The 14,894-nt window shown below is 44.1% G+C and overlaps 1 protein-coding gene across 4 annotated transcripts in view; it reads right to left on the bottom strand.

The window, feature by feature from the left end:
- Positions 1-14,497, bottom strand: part of mgat4c (mgat4 family member C) — a 136,186-nt gene extending 121,689 nt beyond the window's left edge. For all 4 annotated transcript variants that reach the window (XR_009795531.1, XR_009795532.1, XR_009795530.1 and 1 more), the window contains exon 1: positions 14,427-14,497. The gene's annotated coding sequence lies outside the window, so the exon portion shown is untranslated. The remainder of the gene's footprint in view (positions 1-14,426) is intronic.
- Positions 14,498-14,894: the final 397 nt, after the last annotated feature.

Below are 14,894 nucleotides of genomic sequence, written 5' to 3'. Positions count from 1 at the left end.
TTCAGGGGCGCTGTCATTTTCGCGAGTCATGTGACCTACGTGGGCAGATGTGACATGTTACGTGCCATTTTAAACGCCCGTTTACATGGGACACCATTTATACCCAACGCTGATTTCTTGGATTTATCCTCATCTGATGAAGAAATAGCAGTATCGCTTGATCAGGAAGACGGAGGAATACTTCCTTACAGATTTGAACCTGTGGCTGTAAATGTTGAATATTCAGATGGTTCTTCGGGCGGAATGACGCGGAGTCTGACGACTCTGAGGCCTACACGTGGGACTGAAAGTGCCTAAACAAAGGCCTCGATCTCCGGGCCGGCAGCCACGGATGGTTCTTCGGACGGGAATGACATAGAGTCTGACAAGCAAGCTCCAGCGGAGGGCAGCGAGCCGAGCTTCCAGGCGGCGGAGGCTGTTAGCCCCGGACGCCGAAGCTAGGCTAAAGGTCTTCGCTGCTACCGAAGCTCGGCTAAAGGCCTCCCTGGACGTCGAAGCTTGGCTCGCGGCCCGCCTTCGGCTGAGTCCTTTAGCCTAGCTTCAGCGTCCGTGGCCTCGGCTCCCGGCCCACCGCCAGAGCTCGCTTGTCAGACTCTGTGTCATTCCCGTCCAAAGAACCATCCACGGCTGCCGGTCCCGAGCTCCCGTGGGCCTTTGTTTACGCACTTATGTCGAGGTTAGGCCTCCGAGTTGTTAGACTCCACGTCATTCCGTTCGAAGAACCATCCGAATATTCAACATGAATTACAGCCACAGGTTCAAATCTGTATGGAAGTATTCCTCTGTCTTCCCGAACAACCGATACTGCTATATCTTCATCAGATGAGGATAAATCTGAGAAATCGGCACTGGGCATAAATGCTGTCTCATTTAATCGAGCCTTTGTTGCGCCACGGTACACGTCACATCCGCGCACGTAGGTCATGTGACTCGCGAAAATGGCAGCGCCTCTGAAAATTTGTAATTGTAGATGAAAATCTTCTCAAAACACAATTACATGAGAGAGGATTTAACATCACATTGTCAAAATAGGGTACATATTACATGACTTATTGTATACACTTCATGAAAAGTACTGGATTTCCACTTTATTCTTGCATGTTTTTGGGATGTGGGAGGAAACCGGAGTGCCTGGAGAAAACCCACGCAGGCACGGGGAGAAGATGCAAACTCCACACAGGCGGGTCCGGGATCGAATCCGTGACCTCAGAACTGTGAGGCCAACGCTTTCCAGCTACCCCACCGTGCCGCCAAGAAGAAACAAAGGAATGTTTTTCAATTCTTGGTTCATCTCATGTGGTCAAATTGGCAGTATATTGAGGGCTCTCGAAACTGCTCATGAAGGCGTCATAGAACCTATATGTATTTTTTTTCCCCATGAAATTTGCAATCCTGAGCAAAAATAAACCAGAAGGAACACAAACTTGGCAGCTGCAATTATTGGAGGTGTGAGTAAGTAACCTTCCAGTTAACTCTCGCAAAAGCAAGCAAGTCATGTCGAGTCCAGGCGAAATTTCAAGGGACTAGAAGCAAAGCAAACTAAATAAGTCAGAACTCAAGTCATGCAATCTTGCCCACTCACAGCACGTATTCATTTTCTAGCCACTTTGCACACAGTGAACTGTTTTCGTAGACGGCGCATTTGTGTCAGTGTGAAAAAAGGGGCACGTCCTGATTTTCGTGAAAGTACGAGGCTCGCTGCGTATGTCTTGCCAATTTGCGCCTGCTGAGACCATGTCTAAGTCCGGCGTCGTAAGCAGACTCATGACTTTGATGAATTTGATTGGGGCACAGGCAGGTGGTGGATGTCAGACATATTTTGTCAAGTCTTTAAATCCATCATATTATTAATATTATTACTACAAACCGGCGGCACGGTGGAGCAGCTGGTGACATTGGCATTGGCCTCACTGTTCTGAGGTCCTGGGTTCAATCCCAGACCCACCTGTGTGGAGTTTGCATGTTCCCCCTGTGCCTGCGTGGATTTTCTCCGGGCGCTCCGGTTTTCTCCCACATCTCAAAAACATGCAACACTAATTGCACACTCTAAATTGCCCCTAGGTGTGATTGTGAGTGCGTTTGTTTGTCTCTATGTGACCTGCGATTGCCTGGCAACTACCCCGCCTCCTGCCTTTGACAGCTGGGATAGGCTCCAGCACTCCCCGCGACCCTCGTGAGGATAACCGGTGAAGAAAATGGACGGATGGATGGATGGATGTTTAACCAATTTTTAATTAAATACAACCTTAATGATAATGAGCAGTGGATATACAATGTATAGATGGATATTTTTCACATCATCCTCCATGCCTGGCACAGCTATGGAAGGGTTCGGGGGGGAAACGAATAATCAGTGGCGTGGATAGATAATTAAGGTCTGCGGGCATATTTAAATTGCCAGCTGTGATCACCAGCTCATTTTGTTTTTAATAAGACTGCTCGCTTATATTGTCTGTTGCCACACTGGCCAAGAGAAGTGAGAATGCCACCATACAAAAGTCTCATTGGGCCGCATTTAAAGGGAATGAGAGGAGCCATTTTGATTGAACATGATAAATTTGCGTAACTGTCTGGTCTAGTCCACCTCCGTACAGATTTACGCTGTCCGAGGAAAATAAAGACCAGCGTCTTTACCTGTGTTACTTCCCTGTACTAACATACAATCGAGTCAAGTCAGGTAAATTAGTTCCACCACCACTGGAACATAACATTTTACAGACATGCCTCACTGAGAGCAAGAATGTTCAACAAGAGCATTTTTAACGACGTCCGGGCAAAGATCGCTCGCCGCCGGTCGGGCCGTCCTCTGCCGCTTAATCCCGTTAAACCTCAGCCTTGGTGGATCACCGCAGCGGGACTACCGCTACTGATTTTGAAAGCGCGCTGGATTCATCAAAAGGAAAAAAATCATGCGGATGGTTTGTCGTTTCCGATGTTTTCTTTCCAATGAGCACTCGCTTGGAGTATCAACCATGTGATTTTAATACGGCGAAGCATAATTTCGTGCATTGCGATGATTTAATGCTACTGATTACAAATGTGATGTAATATTTATTTAGCCAGGTGAGGCAATTAAGAGCAGATTCTCATTTGCAATGCCGACTTGGCTGAAGAGTAAAACAAGGTAAAAAAAAAAAAAAATGAAAGCAATACAGTACATGTACAACAACTTAGCTCTTACATTTGCGAATGGATCACACAATATTATGTTACGTTGTAAAATTCACATTGTTATTTCAAAGTGATCACATTTCCAATAGCTGTATTTCAGTTTAAATTAAATGTTAACAAATTTGCCATATAAAAAAAAAAAATTCAACCTTTAAAATTCAAACAATATTTTCAGTCTTCTGTGACTCAATTCGCTGTCTGAAATTCACTTTAAATTAAATTAATTGTTAAGCAGGCAAGGTTACTTCAGGTAAGAACCAACACCCAACCAATCAAGTTACGCTTTCTTAGTCACGTGATGTCACACACCAAGAAAGCGTAATTGGATCGGCTGGGTGTCAACACTGAATTTCAGATGGCGAATTGTAGCCAGTTGAATCTCAGCAGACTGAAAATATTGCATTTGAGTTTTAAAGGTTGAAAGGTTGAATTTTTTCATGTGGCAAATTTGTTAACATTGAAAAGTTAAACTGAAATCCATCCATTCGTCCATTTTCTTTGCCGCTTATCCTCACGCATGCAATATTAATTGGACACTCTAAATTGCCCCACGGTGTGATTGTGAGCGTGGCTGTTTGTCTCTATGTGCCGTGAGATTGGCTGGCGACCAGTTCAGGGTGTACCCTGCCTCCTGCCTTTGACAGCTGGGATAGGCTCCAGCACTCCCCGCGACGCTCGTGAGGATAAGTGGCAACAGAAAATGGATGGATGGACATATTTACTTCCATAGAAAACTGTCACAATTAGCTTGACATTTTGTAACGTTTTGTATTTCAAATCAGCACTGAGTGTTTTTGTTTTCCTTATTGAAATGCGCCTCACAAAGTGTCTGTTTTATAGAAATACTACCTTTGTATAAATTCCCGAAAAAATTAGTCAGGCTGCAAATTATTTGCCTTTTGTACTGTATTATTTCCAAACATGATTGTTTGAGCAAAGATCCCTCTCGGCTCAAAGGGGCGTCCGCCGCGACTAATCCCACTAAACCTACCCCTGGTGGATCGCGGCTGCAGGACAGCTACTTCAAAAGAAGAAGGATGAGACTAGGAGGAATTAACAATGGCTTAACCTTTTCACGCACACAACTGTCATCCGAAACGCAGCCACCAATTACCCGCTATCATTCGCCAAGGGGAAACGATGAGCTCTACGCGACATCCCCCCCGCCATTGTGGAGGCTTCATTTCAGTGCTGTTGTCAACTACCTGGCTGTCCTTCACAAGATAATGTTGAGATTTTAATGAGGTGCACCAAAAGCCCCCCCCCCCCCCAAAAAAAAAAACACTTTTTAATTACCGCTAGAGCCCATTTCCTCTTGTGTAGTCCAATAATGAGACCGTCCAGAAAATCAATTGAGCGCCCTCTGTAACAAGAGGGAGTAGCCACTTTATTCCTTTGCGCCGAAAAATGACCTCAGTCCTCAAACGTTAGCATACTTTTTTGCACAAAAGGCTTAATGGGCTCATTGTAAAGCTTTTGCAATGATGTCGCTTTCTGTGTCGTCTTCATTAATTTGAGATCGGGATTGAGACCACAATTTTGCGATTACTAATTACCAAAAAGACGTTTTCAAACTGATTTCAGTCAAATTTTAAACTGTACAAACTGAGGTTGGACTATGGGTTGAAAGACATTTTTTTTTTTTTTTTTACAATAATTTTGCGGTCAAAGCTCAGGAGTTGAATCTAATTTCTTAGTTATTTATCAGTCAAATTTATTTTGATTAATCGATATTGCAGATTGTTTTACCCCCTGACTTGTTTATCCAATCACAATCAAATTTTTAAAAAAAATATTTGCATACAGTTAGAAATTCTAAAACGCCATCATCATCCATCCATTTTCTTTGCCGCTTATCCTCACGAGGGTCACGGGGAGTGCTGGAGCCTATCCCAGCTGTCAAGGGGCAGGAGGTGGGGTACATCCTGAACTGGTTGCCAGCCAATCGCAGTGCACATCGAGACAAACACCCGCACTCACAATCACACCTAGATTTGTCCAATTAATGTTGCATATTTTTGGGATGTGGGAGGAAAACGGAGAAAACCCACGCAGGACACGGGGAGAACATGCAAACTCCACAGAGGCGGGGCCGGGATCGAACCTGGGTCCTCAGAACAGTGAGGCCAACGCATAACCAGCTGCGCCACCGTGCTGCCCCTCCAACATCAATTTATGGAAAACTGGTCACTACGTGAATTGTTGCAAAGGTTTTAAAAGATCTCAGAGATCCTGAAGGTTTCTGTGATCTATGATGGGTTGAGTGGGGGCGGGGGGGGGGGGGGTTAGTGGAAAAAAGAAACAGACTGCAATGTCTGTCTGCCTTTAGGATGAAGGTTGACGGTTGAGATTATTCCCAAATGGACGCTTACTTTAATGACATTAACCTGTTATTCTTGCAATCAGGGGTTATTGTTCGACCGCTGCTTGTCTTTGTTCCATCGTCAAAGCAGACGCCACCAAATGTCTTTTTCGCCGTTACTTGAGGCAGTTTGGTAAATCTGAAGTGAGCAATTAAGACTCCTCGTCAGATAACGTTATCAATTGCCTTTTAAAATGGGTTTAGTGGCCGTGCGACCGATTTCAATTTTCATGGACTATTTCCACACACTTCAGGCACTGCCGCTAAATTCCTGCAAAAATTCAACACTTGTTGAATTCAGTGAGGCGTCCGTGTTGTTTTTTTTTTTTTTTTTGTCAAAACGTGATTCGTGATAAATCTTCTGAAAGTTACAATTGTCAGTGAGAAGTGGACAAATTCGTGTGCCTCCCAGACAGATCCCTGGTGAAATGAAAGAGACCCCAAGGACGACTCGGGACACGCTGGAGAGATTACGTCTCTCGGCTAGCCTGGGAACGCCTGGGGACCCCCCCGGAAGAACTGGATGAAGTTGCTGGGGATAGGGAAGTCTGGGCATCCCTGTCATGAGGAAGGATTGGCCACTGTCAAGAGGGGCGTGGCCACAGCACTGCTTCAAATTGGGACAGAAATTCGACAGGCATTTAGTTGGAGTTTTTGTCACTGGCATTTGCCAGTTCGTTGTCTTGCGTTAGTGAGTTGCATTCGCTGCCTGTGGGACTCTCCGCTTCTAGCCGTAAATCAGACTAACCCTAGTCACAGCGATTCTGTTCCCCTTTTGTTTGATCATGTCCTGTTTATTTGTGAGTTTGCCCCACAGTCATCGGACCTTGCTGCATGTCTTTTGGATCCCGCCTAGCCTAGCGTTTCTGTACCTCTGCCTTGTCAGACTGCAACACCGTGTATGACCCAGTTTGTGGAATAAACTACCTTCAACAGTATGCCTCTGCCTCGAAGTCCTGCATTTCGGTCCGCCCCCGTACTGGAGGTTCGTAACAATCCCTGCTAAAGTTACTGCCCCCGCGACCCGACCCAGAAAAGTGGTAGAAAGATGGATGGATGGATGGATGGATGGATGGATGCGTGGTCAATTTTATGTGTCGACCAGTCGGTTCAACGTCTAGGTTGAAGTCAGATGAAATATTACGTTGTATGACATTATCATTTCATCTCTCACATCACGATAGCACTGTCGGAATTCTTAATATTGTTTTCACAGATTCCAAACAGAACAAAGTTTTGGGAATGACACCAAATGCATAAAACACATAGTGCATTATAGAACTTTAACAAAAACGGATAAATTTGGCAAAGATTTCCTTTGTTTTATTTCAAATTGGAATCAAATCTAATGATCTAAATGATTCCAGCATGGGAATATTATTACCTTTTCCTGTGGCAGATTTTTGGGTATGACTGGGTAATTCCATTTTATTTCATAACAGCTGTCTGTTTTGTTTTCAAATATTCAAGCTTATTTTCACAAATTTCTTTTCAACGTAGCTCAGTGGTCAGATGAAGATATCTCTAAAAGCGCAAAAAAGCACAATAATACATTATTAAAGAAACATGGTAATGTAATTTATCTCTTTTTAAAAAAAAAAAAAATGTTTTTGCCTTTGGTTAAATTCAGTTCGCCTTCATTTCTTATTGAAAAAAAAAAAGCGCCTGCGATCCCGAAATAATTCCCCCCCACGTGTCTTTGTTTGCCCCTCGTCATCAACAGTGCGGCCCAGGGGATGCGTCTCGTATTTTATGCATTCACATGACGACAATGCCGCTGTTGTTGTTGCTGCTGCTGTGGCTCTTTTGCACCGTCTCTTACACAATGTAACCCACGGAATGAGTAAATAAGTCTGACCGTGGCAACAACCCAAAGCCACGAACAACATTTTGCTAAATATGTTTTAAAAACAGAAGGCTAAACACATTAGCTATTACAATCATTCACTCAAACAGTTTAAAGTAAAAATAAGCAGTGACAGCTTATGCTGCATGAATGGCGTGTACTTGGTGCACCGTGAATTTTATTATTTAGTCTTGTTTTTTTAACATAATACTCCACATTTCAAGAAGAAACATCCATCCATTTTCTTAGCCGCTTATCCTCACAAGGGTCGCGGGGAGAGCTGGAGCCAATCGCAGTGTCCAATTAAAGTGGAAATCCAGTACTTTTCATGAAGTGTATACAATAAGTCATGTAATATGTACCCTATTTTGACAATGTGATGTGAAATTGTCTGTCATTTAATAGTGTTTTGAGAAGATTTTTAAATCGACAATTACGAGTCACATGACCTACGTGCGCGGATGTGACGTGTACCGTGCCGCAACAAAGGCTCAATTACATGGGACACCATTTTTACCCCGCGCCAATTTCTTGGATTTATCCTCATCTGATGAAGAAATAGGAGTATCAGTTGATAGGGAAGATGGAGGAATACTTCCATACAGATTTGAACCTGTGGCTGTAATTCATGTTCAATATTCGGATGGTTCTGACTACGGGGAGTCTGACTACTCGGAGGACATTTGTGCACCAACAAAGGCCCCCGGAGGTCCGGGCCGGCCGCCGCGGATGGTTCGCCCCAGACGTCGAAGCTTGGCTCGCGGCGCGACACCGGAGCTCGCGGCCTGCCTTCAGCAACGGCGTCGGCCTTGAGCCGAGCTTCGGCGTCCGGGGCTAACTGCCTCGGCTGCCTGGAAGCTGAGCTCGCGGCCCGCCTTCGGCAGCGGCGGAGGACTTTAACCTAGCTTCGGCGTCCGAGGCTAACGGCCTCCGCCGCAAGGAAGCTCGGCTCCCGGCCCGCCGCCGGTGCTTGCTCATCAGACTCTGCGTCATTCTCGTCTTAAGAACCATCTGCCGTTGTCGGCCCGGAGCTCCCGGGGGGCCTTTGTTTACGCACTTATGTTGCGCGTAGGCCTCAGAGTAGTCAGGCTCAGCGTCAGAACCATCCAAATATTCAACATTGATTACAGCCACAGGTTCAAATCTGTATGGAAGCGTTCCTCCGTCTTACCGATCGACCGAGACTGCTATTACTTCATCAGATGAGGATAAATACAAGAAATCGGCACTGGGCATAAATGGTGTCCCATGTAATCGAGCCTTTGTTGCGGCACGGTACACGCCACATCCGCGCACGTAGGTCATGTGACACGCGAAAATGGCAGCGCCCCTGAAAATTCTTAATGGTCGATAAAAATCTTCTCTAAAACACTACTAAATGAGAGAGGATTGAACATCACATTGTCAAAATAGGGTACATATTGCATGGCCTATTGGATACACTGTTCATGCATAGCACTGGATTTCCCCTTTAAGGATTTTGCAAGACAGTAGTTGGAAGTGTCAAGTCACAAACTCAGAGGTGAAGTGGTCCAAATATGTCGTATGATGTTATACTTTGATCTCCCATATTATGCACGACAGCTGTTTGAACACTGAAGCTTTTCAGATTATGAATTGCTGAAACTCAGCGGCGTTGAACTTGACCAAAATACTTTATGCAATTCAATACTTCGAGCTATCTTCATATGGTAACATACGTATGAACAGTTTGAACACTCAAATATTTCTTAAAACTGTTGAATTGCAAATTGTACAAACGCAGTGATGTTCAACATGGCCCAAAATATGGTGAGGGATTTTATACTTTGAGCTCTTGTGAAATGATAAAATCTTGCACAAAAGCAGTTCGAACATTTGAGTTTTTGGGGCAGAAATTTCAGATTTCATTTTTTTTTTTTCAAGTTTTAACCAAAAATTTTACAAACTCAGGGAAATACGCTGTAATACTCCGGACTCTTATGAGATGCTATCATCGTGCATGATAGGAGTACGAATGCTGAAGTTTTTCCAATTAAAGCTCAGCTAAATTACAAATTGTACAAACATGCATTAGACTTGGCACAAATATGGGAGAGAATTTTTATTTTTTTAAAATGCCAATGAAAACCCACATTGAACTGAGCGCTGATGAAGTAGAGGTAAAAACACAAGCATTAGTTTGAGTCAAACTCGGTCAAGTGCGTGAAAAAGCAAAGCGATGCAAGGGCGCTGTCAGAAAGAATGACTCAACGGGGGAAAGCAGCCAATAAATGGGACGTACAGTAAAATCAATAGTCAAATGTCATTTGACGCCGCGCCGAGCCTTCACTCATCTCTGGAAGTCCCGTCGGATTTTCCGCTCTCACTGGCGGGGCCACACGTTGTTAGAATGCCAGCCGACGAGAATAAAATGTATTCGATGCCGTGTCATCGGCGCATCGATTTTCATGCGCATGGGTCCGTGTTAAAGTTCTCACCGCGTGAGATTGGTCACGCCGGTCTTTCTTCCAGGGGCGCAATTTTAATCACAACTGGACTTGGAAGCGGTGTTTACCTGTGCAGCGACCTTTACATTTATTCAAATAAGAATGGACACCTTAATGAGCAATTTAACAGCAATAAAGAATTTAATTCCTCGTAGGATCACTGGGACATACAACCCCCACCACAAAAATGTGAAGACGTAGGCGTACGATAAAAGTCCGACTCCCTTGACTTTATACAATTCAGATTGACGACCAAAAGTTTTAGCACAGCTCTTCGGAGATTCACCCGCTATCATGCACACAACATTTTGTATTTCAACAAAGACAAAACGATACAAAATTATGTACAGTCTTTCCTTTCCTTTCTTTTCCTTTCGGCTTGTCCCATTAGGGGTCGCCACAGCATGTCATCTTTTTCCATCTAAACCTATCTTGTGCATCTTCCTCTCGAACACCCACTGTCCTCGTGTCTTCCTTCACAACATCCATCAACCTTTTCTTTGGTCTTCCTCTCGCTCTTTAGCCTGGCAGCTCCATCCTCAGCACAATTCTACCAATATAGTCACTCTCGCGCCTCTGGACATGTCCAAACCATAGAAGTGTACTCGCTCAAACCTTGTCTCCAAAGCATCCAACTTTGTCTGTCCCTATAATGAGCTCATTTCTAATCCTATCCAACCTGCTCACTTACGAGCAAGAACCTCAACATCTTAAATTTTGCCACCTCCAATTCTGCTTCCTGTTGTCTCTTCAGTGCCACCGTCTCTAATCCGTACATCATGGCCGGCCTCACCACTGTTTTATGAACTTTGCCCTTCATCCTGGCAGACTCTTCTGTCACATAACACACCAGACACCTTCCATCAGCTGTTCCAACCTGCTTGGACCCGTTTCTTTATTTCCTTACCACACTCACCATTACACTGGATTGTTGACCTCAAGTATTTGAAGTCGTCCACCATCGATGTCATTTCCTTCATTTCATCCGTTCTTTTTATTCTTCATATCACTTTATCGCTTTCCCCCCTTGTTGCCTTGGTCCCAAAAATGACACCATGACAAATGTCAAGTTGAAGCGGCCATTTCAAACAAGCCGACGTGGCAACGGGCCACTCGAAGGTCTCAACAGTGTGCTTGTCAAAAACAGAAAGTCCTGAGCAAGTGCAGCTGAAGGGGTTAACAGAAAAAGTTTTACGTCTTTACGAGGACTTTGGCATGTTTGCCAAAGCGAGCGGGACAGCCAAGGTGTTCGGATTGCGGATTCAGAACCATGCGTTGGAATGTTGCATCAACACAGGAGTTCAGTTGATATTCACCCTCTGTGGAAAGGCTTCTTCTTTTTGTTTCGGCTTGTCCTGTTAGGAGTCGCCACAGCGTGCCATCTTCACTCTTCTGTCACATAGAACACCGGACACCTTCCGCCAACTGTTCCACCCCGCTTGGACCCGTTTCTTCACTTACTTACCACAGTTTCCGTTGCTCTGGATTGTTGACTGCAAGTATTTGAAGTCGTCCACTCTCGCTATCTCTTCCCCCTCCATCCCTCTCATTCACGCACATATATTCTGTTTTACTTCGGCTAAATCTTCATTCCTCTCCTTTCCAGTGCGTACCTCCATCTTTCTAATTGTTCCTCCGCCTGCTCCCTGCTATCACAATATCATCTGCGAACATCATGGTCCAAGAGGATTCCAGTCTAACCTCATCTGTCAGCCTATCCATTATCACAGCGAACAGGAAGGGGCTCAAAGCTGATCCCTGATGCAGTCCCACCTTCACCTTAAATTCTTCTGTTACGCCTACGGCACATCTCACCACTGTTCTGCTGCCCTCATACATGTCCTGAACTATTCTAACATATTTCTCCACCACAGCAGAGTTTCACATGCAGTACCACAGTTCCTTTCTTGGTACTCTGTCATAGGCTTTCTCTAGGTCCACAAAGACACAATGGAGCTCCTTCATAATTTTTCTGTACTTTTCAATAAGCACCCTCAAGGCAAATAATGCATCTGTCCCAGGGCTCAGCAACCTTTTTGAGGCTGAGGGCTACTTCATGAGCACCGATCTTATGAAGGGCTACGTGACCTGTTTGAGGCAAATTTCTGACTCAGTTCATTACACGTACATAAAATATTTTGTTTTAATTTTTTGAAGTATATGACATTACAGGTATTTTAAAATTTTAATTCAAGTAAGCAAGTCAGATTCTGAATTTAAAGCACAAATAATAGTAACAATTTGTGACCTATGGTATTTTTAGAACATATCTCGCGGGTGCCTTATATGGTCCTCGAGGGCGACCATTCGCCCGCGGGCACCGCGTTGGTGATCCCTGATCTGTATAGTATTTGGTCCAAAACCAACATCCCTTAATTCGTACAGTTCAGAACTCGGACGACAGTAGGAATGCATTGCAGCAGTTAACGACGCAATAATTCACCATGTGAATAGTCCCCCCCCCTTCCCTCCTCCCCCATTCCTTAATATACACAGAGAGAAGACATCTTTCCACTCAGCTAATGGCCGTCATCATTCCGCCATTACTCCCAGCGCCAGACGGAAGCAAAGCTCATGAATATGTATGATCCAACTCGGCACGTCGTTAGTCAGAAGAAAATGATGTTGTCAGACACGAATGCGACAACAACAACGGTGATGATGGCGGCGATGCTATCGAGGGTGTCGTAATTAAGACGACAATAGCCGGAGGCCGTGTTGACGACCCTCGCAAGCGTCTTCTGAACGCAACGGGCCACTTCCGCGCATGCACGTCTCCATCATCCAAAAATGCTGTCGTGCAAGTTGAAAACTAATTAGAATCATTTTTTAAATTCAGTATGTATCTTGCATTGTTTATATGCAGGGGGTGCCTTGAGATACGACTTTAATTTTTTGCGCGACCACACTTGTGGCTCAAAACATTCCCCGAATCATCTTTCCCCAGGGAAATGAATGGAAATGCCTTTAATCTGTTCCAGCCTCCAGCTTGTAAAGTGCCATATTTTTTTAATGAGGGAAAACACTAACATTTTACTCGAGGTTGAATTAAAACAAAAGTCCACAGTTTTGGTCAGTGCACATTGTTTTGACAAACCTACAGCTATATAGCATGTAGTATAGCATATAGCGCTGGAGGGTCAGCTCCTCTCTCGGGCTCCTAGATTATTTGATATTATTATTGATAGTATTACTGTTAGTTATTCTTCATAGATGATAAAGAATATATGCCTGTGAATATTTTTATATTAACAAATGTATGTTTACATGTGTTGCTGCATTTTTTGTGCTCAGATAGACATTGCTTGAAGGGTAACACTGCCATCTGTCCATCCACCCTTTTTCTTAGCCACTTATCCTCACAAGGGTCACAGGAGTGCTGGAGCCTATCCCAGATGTCCACGAGCAGGAGGTGGGGTACATTGTGAACTGGTTGCCATAGAGACAAACAGCAGGCCCTCACAATCACAAGAAGGGGCAATTTAGAGTTTCCAATTAATGTTGCATGTTTTCGAGATGTGGGAGGAAACGGGAGTGCCCGGAGAAAACCCACGCAGGCACGGGGAGAACATGCAAACTCCACACAGAGAGGGCTGGGATTGAACCCTGGTCCTCAGAACTGTGAGGCCAATGCTTTCCAGCTGAGCCACCGTGATGCCACAACACTGCCAGATGCATGTTCATTCTTAGCCTATGTCCCGACAAAGTAAACAAAATAATGAATTAAGATAACTACTGCTGAGTACAACAATATTTAGCGGCATCAGATGTATGACAAAACCAAATCAATCTACTGTACAGTATGTTCCAGTATATACAATTGCAAACACCATTTTTTCACCGATCTTGTCCTGTACACTAGCAGAACACGACCACAAGCAAATTAAGATTATGATTGTTCGATGATTCCAAGTATTTGGGAGCCTCCCATTAAGTCCATGGCTTGTTCTCAGAGTCGACGCATCAGTGAGCAGCATTCTGCTTTCAGCCTGTCAGGAATGTCAGCATTTATCTTGTCAGTTGGTGGAAACACAACAACACCCCGCTTAATACAAATGGACTTGGACACAAGTTTACAGCTGAGCGCTACACTATATCCCTTGATGCACGTCCACTTCCAGTGCTGCCTGGTGGAGTTTACACACATACATACATACATACATATACAGTATATAGGTGGTAACCAGTCAACCTATGAAGGGAAGACACTTTGTGAGTTGATTAGTTGGTTTCTCGCATGAATTTCTTACTTTGCTTAGTTAGTTGGTTTGGTGGTTCATCAGTTAACCTTTATTCTAATATTTAATTGTCTTTTTTGCCTAATTCGGTTGGTAGCAACTTCATCGGGTGGTTAGTGAGCTACTTAAAACTGAGTTTAGTCAGGGCATTGATCTGTTCGTTGATTTTTATGTTCATCGTGTTTTTTAATTCATGATTTTTTTTTTAGTTTTTGAAATTGATTAGGCCATTCATGATTATCCAAGAGTACTTTAAATGCACTGTACATTTTACTCTTACTACTTGAGTATTTATGTGAAGAAGGCGCGATACTTCCAGTCCGTTGCAATGATCGACATACCTTTTGCTCGGTTTGTTCATCCATCCTTGTGTGTGTGTGTGTGTGTGTGTAGCACCTGTAGACGCCATCTTCCACTTCCGCATAGCGTGGCGCTAACGCCAATCAAATAGGCTCACTAATGTCATTGGAGTCCAATTCACCAATCAGAGAACACAAGGCATTTTGATGACCCGCAAGTGGTTTTCGCTAGCCAATCAAAATGGCTCGTTTTGGAAGGGGGGAAAAAAAACACTCGTGTAAGTGTTTACAGCCCCCCCCCCCCGACCCAACCACCCAACAAAGAAAAAAAACGAACAGCTTGGTCTTGCAGCTCTTAAATTTTAACTGCATTAATTTGGATGGTCTGTTATTTAGTCTTCAATTCTTCATCGTATTTATTTTGCACAATTGTGATAGATATTAGTAATGGTTATCTCATTGCAGACAGGGAGCAGTGCAGGAGCCAATCATGTTACTTAATAGAGCTCG

Source organism: Syngnathoides biaculeatus, chromosome 6, assembly GCF_019802595.1.
Source record: "Syngnathoides biaculeatus isolate LvHL_M chromosome 6, ASM1980259v1, whole genome shotgun sequence".
NCBI lineage: Eukaryota > Metazoa > Chordata > Actinopteri > Syngnathiformes > Syngnathidae > Syngnathoides > Syngnathoides biaculeatus.
The sequence above is the reverse complement of the archived record's forward strand: the minus strand, read 5'-3'. Positions and strand labels throughout refer to the sequence as shown.